We start from the raw sequence: 13,093 nt of genomic DNA, 5'->3' as shown, positions 1-13,093 counted from the left end.
CAGCTTTTAGATTTTCTTCTCAAACCTGTTTAAAAAAATAGGTCTCCATGGAAAGTAACCCCAAGAATTTTGAAAGAAATGACAGATATACTGTATTCTTAATAACACTTATACCGCCAGGAGTACCATTGCTGTTTCTGAATATCACAGTGTTTCAATGATCAATAAGTTTACAGAGCTCTGGTTTCTGTATCACAGAGGACAGATGTATATGTGTGTGTGTGTGTGTGTGTGTGTGTGTGTGTGTATGTGATGCTCCATTAAATTGTGTGTCATCCCTGTGCAGGGGCCATACTATCTTTCTCAGTATCTTTCCAATTTTAGCATATGTGTTGCTGAAGCATTTAAAGTATTTTTCAAAAGTCTTATGTGAACTGTGAAAATCACTCAGACATGTCTGACTCTTTGTGACCCCATGGACTGTAGCCTGCCAGTTTCCTCTGTCCATCATGTCCATGGAACTCTACCCATGGAGTGGGTAGCTGTTCCCTTCTCCAGGGGATCTTCCCAACTCAGGGATCGATCCCAGGTCTTAGCCATCACAGGCAGATTCTTTACCATCTGAGCCACCAGGGAAGCCCAAGAATACGGGAATGGGTAACCTATCCCTTCTCCAGGCAATCTTCCCAACCTAGGGATCAAACCTGTGGCTCTTGCATTGCAGGCAGATTCTTTACCAGTTGAGCTACCAGGGAAGCAATATACATTACCAAAAAACCTTGTAAAATAGAGAAAAGGAGAAAATTAACTGAACTTTGCCACTTTAACAAAACTCTATTAATACTTTAGCATACATCTTTCCAGACTTTTGTCTGATTCTCACTGTTAACATTTTATTTGCTAGTTTGTTTGTACTCAACACTGTAATAGAAGGGAAAAAATTACTATGAGACTATCTATACCATTGCACCTGGGTGTTCATTGGAAGGACTGATGTTGAAGCTGAAACTCCAATACTTTGGCCACCTGATGTGAAGAGCTGACTCTTTTGAAAAGACCCTGATACTGGGAAAGATTGAGGGCAGGAGGAGAAGGGGACAACAGAGAATAAGGTGGGTGGATGGCATCACCGACTCAATGGACATGAGTTTGGGTTGGCTCTGTGAGTTGGTGATGGACAGGGAGGCCTGGCGTGCTGCAGTTCATGGGGTCACAAAGAGTCGGACACAACTGAGGTGCCTGAACTGAACTGAACTGAACTGAACACCATTGCTCCACTCTGATTTTCTCTTTTTCTCCATATATGTATATTATATTTACTTTGTTTACTACCTTAGGTGTCTAGGGATTTTATAACATTTTTAGTTAAGGGGAAATGGCTTTGATATCAGTTAGCTTTAGGTCTGACTACTAGCTGTGTGAACTCAGGAAAATTATTAAGCAACCTTGTTACAATTGTCTTACTGTCACTGAGGATAGCACTCTACCTACTTATCAGGTTCTGCTAGCACTGCTACTGCTACTGCTAAGTCGCTTCAGTTGTGTCTGACCCTGTGCGACCCCACAGACGGCAGCCTACTAGGCTCCCCCGTCCTTGCGATTCTCCAGGCAAGAACACTGGAGTGGGTTGCCATTTCCTTCTCCAATGCATGAAAGTGAAAAGCGAAAGTGAAGTCGCTCAGTCATGCCCGACTCTTAGTGACCCCATGGACTGCAGTCTACCAGGCTCGTTTGTCCATGGGATTTTCCAGGCAAGAGTACTGGAGTGGGGTGCCAAAAGCGATAAAGTATATAAATTGAGTAACAGAATGACAGGCTCATGGTAAGCATTTAATATATAGAAACTATTTCTCTACTTAAAATTATATCATAGTTATTCCATATTTCTACATAATCTTTATAACTAGATAGTGATCTGTAATGCAAATATATATCACTATGACTAATTCACTTCTGTTTTGTTTGACAGATTATTTCCAGTTTGGGGCCATCTAGATAACACTGTATGGGCTTTCCTGGTGCTTCAGTGGTAATGAATTAACCAGCCAATGCAGGAGACCCGGGTTTGATACCTGGGTTGGGAAGATGCCCTGGAGGAGGAAATGGCAACCCACTGCAATATTCTTGCCTGGGAAGTCCCATGGACAGAGGAGCCTGGCAGGCTACAGCCCATGGAATTGCAGAGGAGTTGGACACGACTTAGCGATTAAACAACAACAGGTAACACTGTAATGTATGTTTTCATATATTAACGTATTCTACTTCACTCTATGGATTTCCTTTTTTAAAAAACCCTTGGAATGGTATATTTGGATAAAAGTGTGAACCTCGACATGATTCTTGCTATTTATTCAATAATTTTTTCTAGTTCATTTTTTTAAATTGAGTAATCAAAGCAAGTATAGAGTTTTGTACATTTTTCATTCTTTCAGTGTTATGGCAAAGCTTTTAAAAAATCATACATATATATATATATTTACATTTGTAATGAACTTCTCCATGTTTATTGCTTTTTCTGTTTTTTTTTTTAACTATTTCCTCAGATTAAAATATGTAGAATTCCTCAAGCAAATGGTATGAAAAACTTTAAGAGCCCTGATCTATAAACAAATTACCTTCCTTCCAAATTTGTACTGATTTATATGACCACTAACATCTTAAGAGTGTGTGTGTGTCTGTATTAAGTTGCTTCAGTCTTGTGTGACTCTTTGTGACCCTATAGACTATATCCTGCCAGGCTCAGCTTCTATCAATTTAATATTCTGGAGCATTATATGTTAAAATTTAAAAAGGTTTTTGCCAATGTAATGACCTGACTCTTGAGAAACCTATATGCAAGTCAGGAAGCAACAGTTAGAACTGGACATGGAACAACAGACTGGTTCCCTATAGGAAAAGGAGTACGTCAAGGCTGTATATTGTCACCCTGCTTCTTTAACTTATATGCAGAGTACATCATGAGAAACGCTGGACTGGAAGAAACACAAGCTGGAGTCAAGACTGCCGGAAGAAATATCAATAATCCCAGATATGCAGATGACACCACCCTTATGGCAGAAAGCAAAGAGGAACTAAAAAGCCTCTTGATGAAAGTGAAAGAGAAGAGTGAAAAAGTTGGCTTAAAGATCAACATTCAGAAAACGAAGATCATGGCATCCAGTCCTATCACTTCATGGGAAATAGATGGGGAAACAGTGGAAACAGTGTCAGACTTTATTTTTTGGGGCTCCAAAATTACTGCAGATGGTGACTACAGCCATGAAACTAAAAGATGCTTACTCCTTGGAAGGAAAGTTGTGATCAACCTAGATAGCATATTGAAAAGCAGAGACATTACTTTGCCGACTAAGGTCTGTCTAGTCAAGGCTATGGTTTTTCGAGTGGTCATGTATGGATGTGAGAGTTGGACTGTGAAGAAAGCTGAGTGCTGAAGAATTGATGCTTTTGAACTGTGGTGTTGGAGAAGACTCTTGAGAGTCCCTTGGACTGCAAGCAGATCCAGCCAGTCCATTCTGAAGGAGATCAGCCCTGGGATTTCTTTGGAAGGAATGGTGCTAAAGCTGAAACTCCAGTACTTTGGCCACCTTATGCGAAGAGTTGACTCATTGGAAAAGACTCTGATGCTGGGAGGGATTGGGGGCAGGAGGAGAAGGGGATGACAGAGGATGAGACAGCTGGATGGCATCACCGACTCGAGTCTGACGAGTGAACTCCGGGAGTTGGTGACGGACAGGGAGGCCTGGCGTGCTGCGATTCATGGTGTCGCAAAGAGTCAGACACGACTGAGCAACTGAACTGAAACTGAACTGAACTGAACTGAATGATTTAAAAGGCCTACTTAAGTTTTGTTTTTCTTTGAATGTTAAATGAATTGTAAAGCCTTTCATTTTTTCAATTTTAAAGCAAGGGGAACTGAGACATTGGGATGTTGCCTGACTTGACTAGCAGCCTGATTTTATTCCTCTTTGATCTGTACAACACAAAATTTCAGGCATTGGTTGCTTCCTCTGTACTTCTTGCAGCTATTCTGTTTTAAAATGGAATTCTGTTTTTATAGAACAAATAGAACTGAGCAGAAGCCATGCTGCTCTCTTTGAGTTTGCCTCTTCTAAGTGGAGCCTGCTTTTAAGAATGCACAGTTATAGACAACATGTGTTGTAGGAGGCAGATGATGACCTAAGTGTCCTTACAGGAAAAGTTGACATCACCAAGGTCTTACCTTAAAGGTCCAAAAAATTTATTCTGTCAGTACACTCAGAATTAAACTAAAAAATTGGACCATGCCAACCAAATTCCTAGGACTTTAATATAGTAAGAAATACCATCAATGTGCATATCAGATATTGGTTCACAACATTCTATTCCCATAGAAGAATCTGTATGAAAAGTCAAATTACAATCAGTTTGCTCAGGAGCTATAGAATTAGGATGGGGTGGGAAGAGAGGATGGTGGTTGGAATAATGTTAATGGCTGGTCATCAAGCTATGTGAATCCAGTGCATCCATCACCACTGGAGGGACAAACCACACAGGTGGTAGGAATGCATGTGCTGGAAGGACAGGGACCCCTTGCCACTGGATGTGCTCGAGATTCATAATTACAATTTTCCACATTGGTCTCTTTTCCCTAGACTCTCTGCTTTTGTCCTCAATCCAATTCCACAGTATTTTGTTAAGATCTTCTATGAGTCAATATTGGTTTGAGTTCTCAGGTTAGTTCAGTTGCTCAGTCATGTCTGACTCTTTGAAACCCCATGGACTCCAGCACGCCAGGTTTCCCTATCCATCACCAACTCCCAGAGTTTACTCAACCTCATGTCCATCAAGTCAGGGATGCCATCCAGCTGTCTCATCCTCTGTCGTCCCCTTCTCCTCCCGCCTTCAATCCTTCCCAGCACCAGGGTCGTTTACAATGAGTCAGTTCTTCACCTCAGGTGGCCAAAGTATTGGAGTTTCAGCTTCAGCATTAGTCCTTCCAATGAATATTCAGGACTGATTTCCTTTAGGATGGACTGGCTGGATCTCCTTGTAGTCCAAGGACTCTCCAAAGTTTCTCCAACACCACAGTTCAAAAACATTAGTTTTTCAGCACTTAGCTTTCTTTATAGTCCAACTCTCACATCCATACATGACTACTGGAAAAACCATAACTTTGACTTGATGGACCTTTGTTGGCAAAGTACTATCTCTGCTTTTTAATATGATGTCTAGGTTGGTCATAGCTTTTCTTCCAAGGAGCAAGCATATTTTAATTTCATGATTGCAGTCACCATCTGCAGCAATTTGGAGCCCAAGAAAATAGAGTCTCACTGTTTCCATTGTTTCCTCATCTATTTGCCATGAAGTGATGGGACCAGATGCCAGGATCTTAGTTTTCTGAATGTTGAGTTTTAAGCTACCTTTTCACTTTCATCAAGAGCCTTTTAGTTCTTCTTTGCTTACTGTCATAGTGTGGTGTCATCTGCATTTCTGAAGTTATTGATATTTCTTCTGGCAATCTTGATGCCAGCTTGTGCTTCATACAGCCCAGCAATTCGCATGATGTACTCTGCATATAAGTTAAATAAGCAGAGTGACAATATACACCATTGATGTACTCCTTTCCTGATTTGGAACCACTCTGTTGTTCCATGTCCAGTTCTAACTGCTGCTTCTTGATCTGCATATGAATTTCTCAGGAGGCAGGTCAGGTGGTCTGGTATTCCTATCTCTTTAAGAATTTTCCACAGTTTGTTGGAATCCACAGTCAAAGGCTTTGGGTATAGCCAATAAAGCAGAAACAGATGTTTTTCTGGAACTTTCTTGCTTTTTCAATGATCCAACAGATGTTGGCAATTTGATCTCTGGTTTCTCTGCCTTATCTAAATCCAGCTTGAACATCTGGAAGTTCACAGTTCATGTACTGTTGAAGCCTGGCTTGGAGAATTTTGAGCATTACTTTGCTAGTGTGTGAGATGAATGCAATTGTGCAGTAGCTTGAGTATTCTTTGGCATTGCCTTTCTTTGGGACTGGAATGAAAACTGACCTTTTCCAGTCCTGTGGCCACTGCTGAGTTTTCCAAATTTGCTGGCATATTGAGTGCAGCACTTTTACAACATCATCTTTCAGGATTTGAAATAGCTCAACTGGAATTCCATCACCTCCTCTAGCTTTGTTCATAGTGATGCTTCCTAAGGCCCACTTGACTTTGCATTCAAGGATGTCTGGCTCTAGGTGAGTGATCATACCATCCTGATTATCTGGGTCATGAAGATCTTTTTGTATAGTTCTTCTGTGTATTCTTGTCACCTTCTCTTAATAGTGTGTGCTTCTGTTAGGTCCATTCCATTTCTGTCCTTTATTGTGCCCATCTTTGTGTGAAATGTTCCCTTGGTATTTCTAATTTTCTTAAAGAGATCTCTAGTCTTTTCCATTCTGTTGTTTTCCTCTATTTCTTTGCACTGATCACTGAGGAAGGCTTTCTTATCTTTCCTTGCTATTCTTTCAAACTCTGCATTCAAACAGGTATGCCTTTCCTTTTCTCCTTTGCCTTTTGCTTCTCTTCTTTTCACAGCTATTTGTAAGGCCTCCTCAGACAACCATTTTGCCTTTTTGCATTTCTTTTTCTTGGGGATGGTCTTGATCAATGCCTCCTGCACCATGTCACGAACCTCCATCCATAGTTCTTCAGGCACTCCATCAGATCTAATCCCTTGAATTTGTTTGTCACTTCCACTGTATAATCATAAGGGATTTGATTTAGATCATACCTGAATGGTCTAATGGTTTTCCTTTTCTTCAATTTAAGTCTGAATTTGGCAATAAGGAGTTCATGATCTGAGCCACAGTCAGCTCCTGGTCTTGTTTATGCTGACTATATAGAACTTCCCTATCTTTGGCTGCAAAGAATATAATCATTCTGATTTCAGTATTGACCATCTAGTAATGTACACGTGTAGAGTCTTCTCTTGTGTTGTTGGAAGAGGGTGTTTGCTATGACCAGTGCATTCTCTTGGCAAAACTCTCTTAGCCTTTGCACTGCTTCATTCTGTCCAAGACCAAACTTGCCTTTTACTCCAAGTATCTCTTGACTTTTTTGCATTCTAGTCCCTTATAATGAAAAGGAAATTTTTTTGAGGGTGTTAGTTCTAGATGGTCTTATAGGTCTTCATAGAACCATTCAACTTCAGGTTCTTCAGCATTACTTGTTGGGCATAGACTTGCATTACTGTGATATTGAATGGTTTCCTTGGAAACGAACAGAGATCATTCTGTTGTTTTTGAGATTGCACCCAAGAACTGCCCTTTGGACTCTTTTGTTGACCAGGAGGGCTACTCCATTTCTTCTAAGGGATTTTTGCCCACAGTAGTAGATATAATGGTTATCTGAGTTAAATTCACTCATTCCTTTCCATTTCAGTTCACTGATTCCTAAAATGTCGATGTTCAGTCCTGCCATCTCCTGTTTGACTAGTTCCAATTTATGTTGATTCCAGGTTCCTATGCAATATTGTCCTTTAGAGCATCAGACTTTACTTCCATCACCAGTCACATCTGCAACTGGGTGTTGTTTTTGCTTTGTCTCCATAACTTCATTCCTTCTCCATCTTTGGCTGCATCTTTCTTTGTAGTAAAAGATGGAGTAGCTCTATACAGTCAGCAAAAACAAGACCAGGAGCTGACTGTGGCTCAGATCATGAATTCCTTATTGCCAAATTAAGACTTAAATAGAAGAAAGTAGGGAAAACCACTAGATCATTCAGGTATGACCTAAATCAAATCCGTTACAATTATACAGTGGAAATGACAAATAGATTCGAGGGATTAGATATGATAGACAGAGTGCCTGAAGAACTATGGATGGAGGTTCATGACATTGTACAAGAGACAGGGATTGAGACCATCCCCAAGAAAAAGAAGTGCAAAATATCAAAATGGTTGTCTGAGGAGGCCTTACAAATAGCTGAAACAAGAAGAGAAGTGAAAAACAAAGGAGAAAAGGAAAGATATAAGCATCTGAATGCAGAGTTGGAAAGAATAGCAAGGAGAGATAAGAAAGCCTTCCTCCATGATCAGTGCAAAGAAATAGAGGAAGACAATAGAATGGAAAAGATTAGAGATCTCTTCTAGAAAATCAGAGATACCAAAGGAACATTTCATGCAAAGATGGGGACAATAAAGAACAGAAATGGTATGGACCTATCAGAAACACAAGATATTAAGAAGAGGTGGCAAGAATACACAGAACTATACAAAGAAGATGTTCATGACCCAGATAATCAGGATGGTATGATCACTCACCTAGAGCCAGACATCCTTGAATGCAAAGTCAAGTGGGCCTTAGGAAGCATCACTATGAACAAAGCTAGTGGAGGTGATGGAATTCCAGTGGAGCCATGTCAAATCCTGAAAAATGATGTTGTAAAAGTGCTGCACTCAATATGCCAACAAATTTGGAAAACTCAGCCATGGCCATAGAACTGGGAAAGATCAGTTTTCATTTCAATTCCAAAGAAAGGCAATGCCAAAGAATGCTCATACTATGGCACAATTGTACTCATCTCACACACTAGTAAAGTAATGCTCAAAATTCTCCAAGTCAGGCTTCAACAGTACATGAACCATGAACTTCCAGATGTTCAAGCTGGATTTAGAAAAGGCATCTCTGTATGATTTTGGTATTAGGGTGATGGTGACCTCATAGAATGAGTTTGGCAGTTTGCTTTCCTCTGCAATTTTCTGAAAGAGTTTGAGTAGGATAGGTGTTGGCTCTTCTCTAAGTTTTTGGTAGAATTCACCTGTGAAGCCATCTGGTCCTGGGCTTTGTTTGTTGGAAGATTTTTTATTACAGTTTTGAATTCCGTGCTTATGATGGGTCTGTTAAGAATTTCTGTTTCTTCCTGGTTCAGTTTTGGAAGGTTATACTTTCCTAAGCTTTCATCCATTTCTTCCAAGTTGTCCATTTTATTGGCATATAGTTGCTAATAGTAGTCTCTTATGATCCTTTGTATTTCTGTGTTGTCTGTTGTGATTTCTCCATTTTCATTTCTAATTTTGTTATTTGATTCTTCTCCCTTTTTTTCTTGATGAGTCTGGCTAATGGCTTGTCTGTTTTATTTATCTTCTCAAAGAACCAGCTTTTAGTTTTCGATTTTTGCTATAGTCTCATTTGTTTCTTTTACTTCTGCCCTAATTTTTACAATTTCTTTCCTTCTACTACCTCTGGGTTTCTTCATTTCTTCTTTTTCTAGTTGCTTTAGGTGCAAAGTTAGGTTATTTATTTGATTTTTCTCTTGCTTCTTGAGATAAGCTTGTATTGCTATGAACCTTCCCCTTGGCACTGCTTTTATTGAATCCCATAGGTTTTGGGTTGTTGTGTTTTCATTTTCATTTGTTTCCATGCATATTTTGATTTCTTTTTTGACTTTAAAAAAAATTTCTTCTGTGATTTGTTGGTTATTCGAAGTGTGTTGTTTAGTCTCCATATGTTTGTATTTTTAATAGTTTTTTTTTCCCTGTAGTTGACATCTAATCTTACTGCATTGTGATCAGAAAAGGTGCTTCAGATGATTTAAATTTTTTTTGAATTTACAAAGGCTAGATTTATGGCTCAGGATGTGGTCTATCCTGGAGAATGTTCCATGTGCACTTGAGATAAAGGTGAAATTCATATTTTGGGGGTGAAATGTTCTATAGATATCAATTAGATCTAACTGGTCCATTGTATCATTTAAAGTTTGTGTTTCCTTTCTAATTTTCTGTTTGGTTGATCTATCCATAGGTGTGAGTGGGGTATTAAAGTATCCCACTATATTGTGTTACTGTTAATTTCCCCTTTCATACTTGTTAGCACTTACCTTATATATTGTGGTGCTCCTAAGTTGGGTGCATATATATTTATAATTGTCATATCTTCTTCTTGGATTGATCCTTTGATCATTATGTAGTGTCCTTCTTTGTCTCCTTTCACAGCCTTCATTTCAAAGTCTATTTTATCTGATATGAGTATTGCTACTTCTGCTTTCTTTTGGTCTCCATTTGCATGAAATATCTTTTTTCCAGCCTTTCACTTTAAGTCTGTATGTGTCCCTTGGTTTGAGGTAGGTCTCTTGTAGACAGCATAATGAATGCTGATACAGAAACAAGACCTGTATTCATTCAGCCAGTTTTTGTCTTTTGGTTGGGGCATTGAATTGATTTACATTTAAGGTAATTATTGATAAGTATGATTCCATTGCCATTTACTTTATTGTTTTGGGTTTGAGTTTATAAACCTTTTCTATGTTTCCTGACTAGAGAAGATCTTTTAGCCTTTGTTGAATAGCTGGTTTGGTCGTGCTCAATTCTCTGAGCTTTTGCTTGTCTGTAAAGCTTTTGATTTCTCCTTCATATTTGAATGATATCCTTGCTGGGTATAGTAATCTGGGTTGTAGGTGTTTCTCTTTCATCACTTTAAGTATGTCTTGCCATTCCCTTCTGGCCTGAAGAGTTTCTATTGAAAGATCAGCTGTTATCCTTATGGGAATCCCCTTGTGTGTTATTTGTTGTTTTTTCCTTGCTACTTTTAATATTTGCTCTTTGTGTTTGATCTTCATTAATTTGATTAATATGTGTCTTAGGGTGTTTCACCTTGGGTTTATCCTGTTTGGGACTCTCTGGGTTTCTTGGACTTGGGTGACTATTTCCTTCCCCATTTTAAGGAAGTTTTCAACTATAATCTCAAGTATTTTCTCATGCCCTTTCTTTTTGTCTTCTTCTTCTGGGATTCCTATGATTCGAACATTGGGGCATTTAACATTGTCCCAGAGGTCTCTGAGGTTGTACTCATTTTTTAAAATTCTTTTACCTTTTTCCATTCTGCTTCATTTACTTCCACCACTCTATCTTCCACCTCACTTATCCTATCTTCTGCCTCAGTTATTCTCCTGTTGATTCCCTCCAGAGTGCTTTTGATCTCAGTTATGGCATTATTCACTATTGATTGACTCTTTTAAAAAATTTCTTCTATTCCTTGTTAAACATTTCTTGCATCTTCTCAATCCTTGCCTCTAGTCCATTTATCTATAACTCCATTTTGTTTTCAAGATTTTGGATCATCTTTACTATCATTATTCTGAATTCTTTTTCAGATAGACTCCCTATCTTCTCCTCTTTTGTTTGGTTTGGTGGGCATTTATCATGTTCCTTTACCTGCTGAATATTTTTCTGCCCTAATACCAAAACCAGACAGAGGTGCCACAAAAAAGATACAGGCCAATTCACTGATGAACATAGATGCAAAAATCTTCAACAAAATTCTAGCAAACAGAATCTAACAACATATTAAAAAGATCATACATCATGACCAAGTGGGCTTTATATCAGGGATGCAAGGATTCTTCAATATTCACAAATCAATGTGATACACAACATTAACAAATTAGAAGATAAAAACCATATGATTATCTCAATAGAGCAGAGAAAGCCTTTGAGAAAATTCAGCATCCATTTATAATAAAAACCCTCCAGTAGGCAGGCACAGAAGGAACATACCTCAACATAATAAAAGCCATATATGATAAACCCACAGCAAACATTATCCTCAATGGTGAGAAATTGAAAGCATTTCCCCTAAAGTCAGGAACAAGACAAGGGTGCCTGCTTTCACCACTACTATTCAAAATAGTTTTGGAAGTTTTAGCCACAGCAATCAGAGAAGAAAAAGAAATAAAGGAATCCAGATTGGAAAAGAAGAAGTAAAACTCTCACTGTTTGCAGATGACATGATCCTCTACATAGAAAACCCTAAGGACTCCACCATAAAATTATTAGAGCTAATCAATGAATATAGTAAAGTTGCAGGATATAAAATTAACACACAGAAATCCCTTGCATTCCTATACATTAACAATAAGAAAACAGAAAAGGAAAAACAATTCAATTCACCATTGCAACAAAAAGAATAAAATACTTAGGAATAAATCTACCTAAAGAAACAAAAGACCTATATATAAAAAACTATAAAACACTGATGAAAGAAATCAAAGATGACACAAATAGATGGAGAAATAAACCATGTTCATGGATCAGAAGAATCAATATAGTGAAAATGAGTACACTACCCAAAGCAATCTGTAGATTCAATGCAATCCCTAACAAGCTATCAATGGCATTTTTCACAGAACTGGAACAAATAATCTCACAATTTGTATGGAAATACAAAAAGCCTTAATAGCCAAAGCAATCCTGAGAAAGAAGAATGGAACTGGAGGAATCAACCTCCCTGACTTCAGACTATACTACAAAGCTACAGTCATCAAGACAGTATGGTACTGGCACAAACACAGAAATATAGACCAATGGAACAAAATAGAAAGCCCAGAGATAAATCCATGCACCTATGGACACCTTATCTTTGACAAAGGAGGCAAGAATATACAATGGAGAAAAGACAATCTCTTTAATAAGTGGTGCTGGGAAAATTGGTCAGCCACTTGTAAAAGAATGAAACTAGAATACTTTCTAACATCATACACAAACATAAACTCAAAATGGATTAAAGATCTACATGTAGGGCCAGAAACTATAAAACTCCTAGAGGAAAACATAGGCAAAACACTCTCTGACATAAATCACAGCAGAATCCTTTATGACCCATCTCCCAGAGAATGGAAATAAAAGCAAAAATAAACAAATCGACCTAATTAAACATAAAAACTTTTTCACAATGAAGGAAACTATAAGCAAGATGAAAAGACAGTCTTCAGAATGGGAAAAATAATAGCAAATAAGCAACTGACAAAGGATTAGTCTCAAAAATATACAAGCAGCTCGTGAAGCTCAATACCAAAAAAATAAGCGACCCAATCAAAAAAATGGGCAAAAGAACTAAACAGACATTTCTCCAAAGAAGACATACAGATGGCTAACAAACACATGAAAAGATGCTCAACATCACTCATTATCAGAGAAATGAAAATGAGGTACCATCCCACACCAGTCAGAATGACTGCTATCAAAAAGTCTCCAAACAATAAACTGGAGAGGTGGGGAGAAAAGGGAACCCTCACACTGTTGGTGGAAATGCAGACTAGTATAGCCATTATGGAGAACAGTGTAGAGATTTCTTAAAAAAAACTGTAAATAGAACTGCTGTACGACTTAGCAATCCCACTGCTGGGCATACACACCGAA

At 38.4% G+C, this 13,093-nt stretch overlaps 1 long non-coding RNA gene and 1 other non-coding gene across 4 annotated transcripts in view; one reads left to right on the top strand and one right to left on the bottom strand.

Annotated features, from left to right (window-relative positions):
• LOC105608034 (uncharacterized) overlaps window positions 1–13,093 on the top strand; it is an 87,347-nt gene that overhangs the window by 35,021 nt on the left and 39,233 nt on the right. For all 3 annotated transcript variants that reach the window (XR_009599239.1, XR_009599240.1, XR_009599241.1), the window contains exon 3: window positions 1,910–2,160. This is a non-coding gene — a long non-coding RNA (uncharacterized LOC105608034). The remainder of the gene's footprint in view (window positions 1–1,909; window positions 2,161–13,093) is intronic.
• On the bottom strand, window positions 242–344 carry LOC114113351 (U6 spliceosomal RNA). Its single transcript, XR_003588401.1, has one exon. It is a non-coding gene; the product is annotated as a U6 spliceosomal RNA (small nuclear RNA).

This window comes from Ovis aries, chromosome 2 (assembly GCF_016772045.2).
Source record: "Ovis aries strain OAR_USU_Benz2616 breed Rambouillet chromosome 2, ARS-UI_Ramb_v3.0, whole genome shotgun sequence".
NCBI lineage: Eukaryota > Metazoa > Chordata > Mammalia > Artiodactyla > Bovidae > Ovis > Ovis aries.
The sequence above is the reverse complement of the archived record's forward strand: the minus strand, read 5'-3'. Positions and strand labels throughout refer to the sequence as shown.